Source organism: Schistocerca nitens, chromosome 4 (assembly GCF_023898315.1).
Source record: "Schistocerca nitens isolate TAMUIC-IGC-003100 chromosome 4, iqSchNite1.1, whole genome shotgun sequence".
Classification (NCBI taxonomy): domain Eukaryota; kingdom Metazoa; phylum Arthropoda; class Insecta; order Orthoptera; family Acrididae; genus Schistocerca; species Schistocerca nitens.
This window is the reverse complement of record NC_064617.1, coordinates 456794641-456800640: the sequence shown is the minus strand read 5'-3', so window position 1 is coordinate 456800640 and position 6000 is coordinate 456794641.

The window sequence follows — 6000 nt, the reverse complement described above, 5'->3', positions numbered from 1 at the left end:
ACTCTGGGCGCAATGTGATGTCCGTAGTGTATGTAGCCTCAGAAGATCGAGTAAGGAAGGCCAATTGTGTCCTGATCCAAGACCAGTTTGCCATATGACATCTACAAGTAAAGCGATGTCGTATCGCATCTGAGGACGTACAGCGACTACATAATTCAGTGTCACTAAGCCTAATACGAAAAAGTCGTTCGTTAGTTGGAATAAAGTTATTCTCTACTTTATACCACGAGGACGCTACGCGCATCGGCAAAATCGTAAGACTGATATTGAACCATATTATCAGATTGTTCGCGGCGATTATCTTTCAACGAGGTTCGGGCAAGCAACTGCTTTAGGAATTTAATGGTGAGGACAGGTCTCCATAAGATGTGAGCCCCTAAATAGCTCACCGCAAGTAGAAGTCACGAATGTGTTTTAACTTCTGATTTATGCTACCGACAACAATATAGGGTTCAAGACTAGCATTAGGGACACAAAGCAATATATGAGACGTGAATGTGTCAGTTTCTTGAGTCATCGTCAAAATAGTACCTGCGACTTCTTTCGTGTATCACTCAGGTCCAAGCCCCCAAAGCAACGAGGCTTCGTAATCACCTCATACCGCAAAAGAAATATATCTCTCTTCCATAAGAAATGACCAGACAGTTGTTGCAGGTTCTTCTCCGTCACTGAAGGAAGCGGATGAAATTGAGCCACGTAGTAAGCTTTGCGTAAGACATGTGTATCATTACGATACGTCCGTCATCTGTCGTGACATAATGAATACAAGCGCGTCCCGGCGACGGGTCTGATGCCGAAGCAAGTGATATAAGGAAGTCAGTTCTGCCGTCACCAATGTACGCGGTTTCGACTGGATTTTTAAACCCTCCATTTGTATTCTCTTCAAGGTCAACAATTTAGCCTTTACACGCCTAACATCCGCAATTCGCAGAGGGGCGTGATCCGAGGCAGCATTACGTTCACGCAGGATGGAATAATAATATTCGTAAGTTCTCCGAAAATCTCGCACTTTGGCAGCGGAGAAAAGTATCAAAGTTTGCCTGAACGTCGGTTTTGCTAGCTGTGTCCACCAGTCAAGGGTGGAAGAGTATTTCCCAGTGGACAGTAGAGTACGCTCCCACACGACTCGCATCACGGCATCGAGAGAGGGGTCAGCTATGTGAGCGACGTTTAACATCCACGGAGGGCAAAACAATTTGACTGGTAGCCGTTCCTGATTGAGAACTGTGGTCACAGAACAGTGATTCGTAAAGGAAGCTGGGATGATTTCAACATTAAGAATACTATCACTCAGGCAGTCTGATAAGTAAAACCTATCTAATCTGCAACCAGAAGTCGCAGTAAAGTGGGTAAATTTAGCTAACGTCTTGTATTTACATATCCACGCGTCATTTAGGCGTAGGGAATGGACCAAATCATGTAATTCACGAGAGAAATTAAAATTTGGAGATTGATCAGCAGGACGCAGTATGCAGTTAAACTCACCACCCATCAGAATACCCGGAGGAGTCTTACGCAACAGATAAACGATATCATCTTTATAAAAACGAGAACGTTCCACTGCGTGAGCAGTGCCAGAAGGGGCATATGTAAGAACCAAGGTAAGATAAAAAGCTGACAACCTATGCCCCTGCCAGAATCCAACATTTCCACCTCAGCAATAGGAATGCCTTCACAAAAGAATAAGGCGGTCTCCGTAGAATAGTTGGTTAGTTGGTTTAAAAGAGGTGGGGGGGGGGGGGGGGAGGGACCAAACTGCTAGGTCGTCGGTCCCTCGTTCCGATTAAAATAATTCCACAAGGGTAAAATAATCGAGACATACAAAGCATAGCTGGAGGAAAGGAGAAAACCACGAGAAAGACGGAAGAGCAACAAACACTAAAATGGACAAAATCTGACAAGAAAACCACAGGGAGGCGCAAGAAAATGTAGATGGGATCAAAACAAGAAAGCAGATTACCATGACTGGCTGGCTGACTATGAGAATATAAAGGAGAAGCCAGCCACTCTGCAACACATTAAAACCCCTACTCTAAATGCACTAGGTTGGAGGATACAGAGGGACAAAGGACATGCACTAAAACTTAGATCAAATGATAAAACCCACTCTCAGGAATAAAACGTAAAACTAAAGCTGCAGTTAAGGCATTGTCGCCCAACACTGAAGGTGGGCAATGCAGCAAGAGGTGGACGACCGTCGTTTGTGAGCCACAGCGACATCGAGGTGGCTGCTCGCGAAGGAGGAGGTAACCATGCGTTAGCCACGCATGACCAACGCGGTGCCTGCAGATGACACCTGATTCCCTGCAAAAGAACCGCATGGAAGGCTTCCACACATTAATGACACGTAGTTTGTTGTAAGTACTGTCATGCCATTCCATCTCATAAAGCCGAAAAACCCTGCGGCGTAAGACACAACGCAGGTCATTTTCGGAGATGCCCATCTCCCGAAGCGGTTTCTACGTAGCCTGTTTGGCCAGCCTGTCACCAAGTTCGTTGCCTGGGATTCCGACCTGTCCTGGGGTCTACATAATCACCACGGAACGACGGGACCGTTCCCGGGTATAAATGGGCTCCTGAATGGACGCTACCAAAGGTTAGCGAGCGTAACACTGTCGATAGCTTGTAGGCTGCTCAAGGAGTCGGTACACGGGAGACATGACTCGCTAAAGAGCACGAGATATGGCGGCCAGCCCTGCAGTGAAAACACTGCAGCCATCTGGCAAGGAGTGCTGTTCAATATGTCCTCCATGAAGATACGCGGAGCCTACGTGACCATCAGCCATCAAACCGTCGCTGTAAACCACTTCATGGCCCCGGTACATGTCGGTAATTGAGAGGAAGTGATAGTGGAGAGCCGAAAGGTTAACATAGTCCTTAGGGCCATGCGAAAGTTCCAGAAGAATCTGCGGCGTAGGTGTACACCATGGATGTCTACGTTTATCTACCTTGAGGAGAGGTGGTAACGGGAATGAGAGCTGGTTTCTCAGGATGGGACAGGATAAGGTTACGATTGTGGATGGATCCGTAATAAGTTACTCTCGACTGTCAACAAATACGTAAACTTTAAAGAAACAGAAATTTTAAAACATCTCTTAAAAAATACAATTTACTGTATGACAGCTGAAGGCCTTATCACGGGAAAAAACTTCCACAAATTTTAGAGGCGAAAGCCACCAACAATAACCTCAAACGGCTGAAGGCCTGAATTAGAAGTCAGGAAAACAATTGCAGATAGCACACATCTCAGAAAATACCTTGATTTTAAAACAAGTTTGCTTTAAAAAAAAGTTATTGCAACACGGATGAAGGCCTTATTATGGAAGAAGTGGAATTATTGCTCGGCTGACGGCCACATAAAGCTTCAAATCACAAACGGCTGAAGGCATGAATTACAAGTCAGAAGATCAATTCCAAATAGCACTTTTAAAATAAATACATTGCTTTTAAAACAAGTATGCTTAAAAAAAACTTACTGTAACACGGCTGAAGGTCTTATCAGCAAAGAAATGAAATGTGACTATGTAGATTTTAACGGCGTATTCGTATATCAAATTTTTGTCGGATTTCCAGCTGGATCAAACTGTCATCTGAGCACAATATTTCAGCGGTAAACCTGGCAGCCATCATCAGGTGAAAAAAGCTACGCCGTTCTCGCAGATATCTGCTTCCACTCGCAAATGACTGTACCTTATACGCATCGGAAGGACAACAGCGGATACTCTAGATAAAGTGTGCACGCGCTCAGTCATTCCTGCTGCCCCCTGGCGCAAAGAGAGTTGCAGCGCCTCCGGTGGTGAATGGTGTTGAAAACGATATATCGTTAGAAAGGATTATTTATAGCCAGCCGATTCACATGCCGTTGTTTCTTCATGTCTGATAAAACATGATTCCACGTTTTACTTAGCGGGTATCCAGTATCTGCTAGTCTGATTTCAACAGATTCTTTTAAAACACAATCCCAGTACCGAGGAGCATTTGCAACCACTTGAGTCTCATTGTAAAGCATCCTGTGTCCCTCTGTAAGGCAATGCTCACCCACCACAGATTGATCTGGTTGTAATAATCGCGTATGCCGATGATGCTCAATACACCTGTCGTTCACGGTACGAATAGTTTGGCCAATGTAAATTTTCCCACACTCACACGGTATTTTGTAAACACCAGTCTTCCTCAAACCTAAATTTTCTTTGACAGAGCCCAGAAGTGTTCGAATCTTAGCTGGCGGACGAAAAACACTTCCGATCTCATATTTCTTCAAAAGTCTGCCTGTCTTGACGGACACATTCCCAGCATACAAGAAGAAAGAACGGCATCTGAATCGGCCGGCCATAAATAATCTTTTGTAACGATGTATCGTGTGACCACAGGGGAACTCATAATCAAAATTCCACCTTGGTCAGTTTATTGTTCTAGTCAGGCGTCAATCTTGTTTCTACGTGCAGTATTTCGTAGAATACAGAAATATTGAATCATTTAGGGTAGCCCTGCATATAACTCATTTACGTTATCAAGCACGTCAGCACTAGGCTTTATTCATATGGATCAAATGAGCTTAATGATACTGCACAACCGTCTGCACGCAAAAAACTGGCGAAGCTACACTGTACCAACGAAAGACAGCAATTCACCAATCAATAAAACTTTAATTATACTGACAATTTTAAAGCTGCAGAGTTGTACTCTTCATCGAACAGTAACTACGGTTGACAAATACATCTAACTAAAATATCTTGGTCTGAAGCTACAAGACAGAAAAATTCAAAGTAGGCAAATACAGTTTGGTCACAAAAGCGAAACTGACCTATGTTCACATGCAAAGTCAACATTATAATACATCATATACAGTGACTAGCTATGTACACAGATTATAACATTAACTTCTATGAAAAATTAGCATTAACCTGAAAACCAATTAACAAAACCTAGTAATTAGCAAGTGGTGTGAAATGTGTAAAACGTAAAAGGAAGGAAGTAAGATTGGATTTCACACCCTGTCGGCATCGAGGTCGTCAGAGACGGAGCACAAGCTCGGATTGTATCAAGGATGGAAAGGAAATCGGCCGTGCCTTTTTCAGAGGAACTATAGAGGCGTTTGCCTGGACCGGTTCAGGTTGTAAAGTTTACATGGATTCATAGGTGCTAATGTGATGCCTTCTATGAGCACTTAAGTCAGATCTTTTGCTGTATTGTTCATTCAGGAAGGCCTGGCCGGATCAAACGCTTTGTACAATGCTACGGAACTTATACTCTATAGTTTTTTAGGTTTTATAGAATCACTTTTTATAATCGGCACTTTACATATATCGACCCAACTACTATTTGAGGGCTTCCATCCATGTGTATTTACTTTTTATGGCCATCATTTTTTGAACATATACAATAAATGAATATAATAGCCAGTCAAGCAATTCACACTGTGCCACATTTGCTTATAACGCGTGGGATGACACTTTTACAATAAATACAATGAACCAAGTAATTTTAATTTGCACACTTGTAAGAAGACGAACAAATGTGTTCGTGATCTGCCCCTGCGTCATAAACGACGAACCATTCGTATTTTGAACTATCGGACATGTCAACCCAGTTTAGAGTGAATCCACAGGATGACATATGGAACTGGTCTTGCAATGGGATAGGGACAGAACATTGTTTGAAGAAGCTACTGGGTCTTTAACTGAAAATTAGATACCTTTTTACACATATATCAAAGGTACTTCAGACAACGATATGCGTGAACTAAGGATCAGAATGCGTCAACAGTTTAGTAAATGTGATCGGAATGTATTACTATGTTTACTATTTCAGAATAAACAAAACACGCAAACAAAAGTGAATGAAGTAAATGAACGAACTTTTAACAAAAGTAAATGAATGGTCTGCAGTAGAGATCGATTCAATTTCTCAGTCGCAAAAGCAGTTCAGGAGTAAGTCAAATACTCGAGAGTAAAAATGAATTGAAAGGATAACAGACACCACCGACAACTTTCGTAAAAG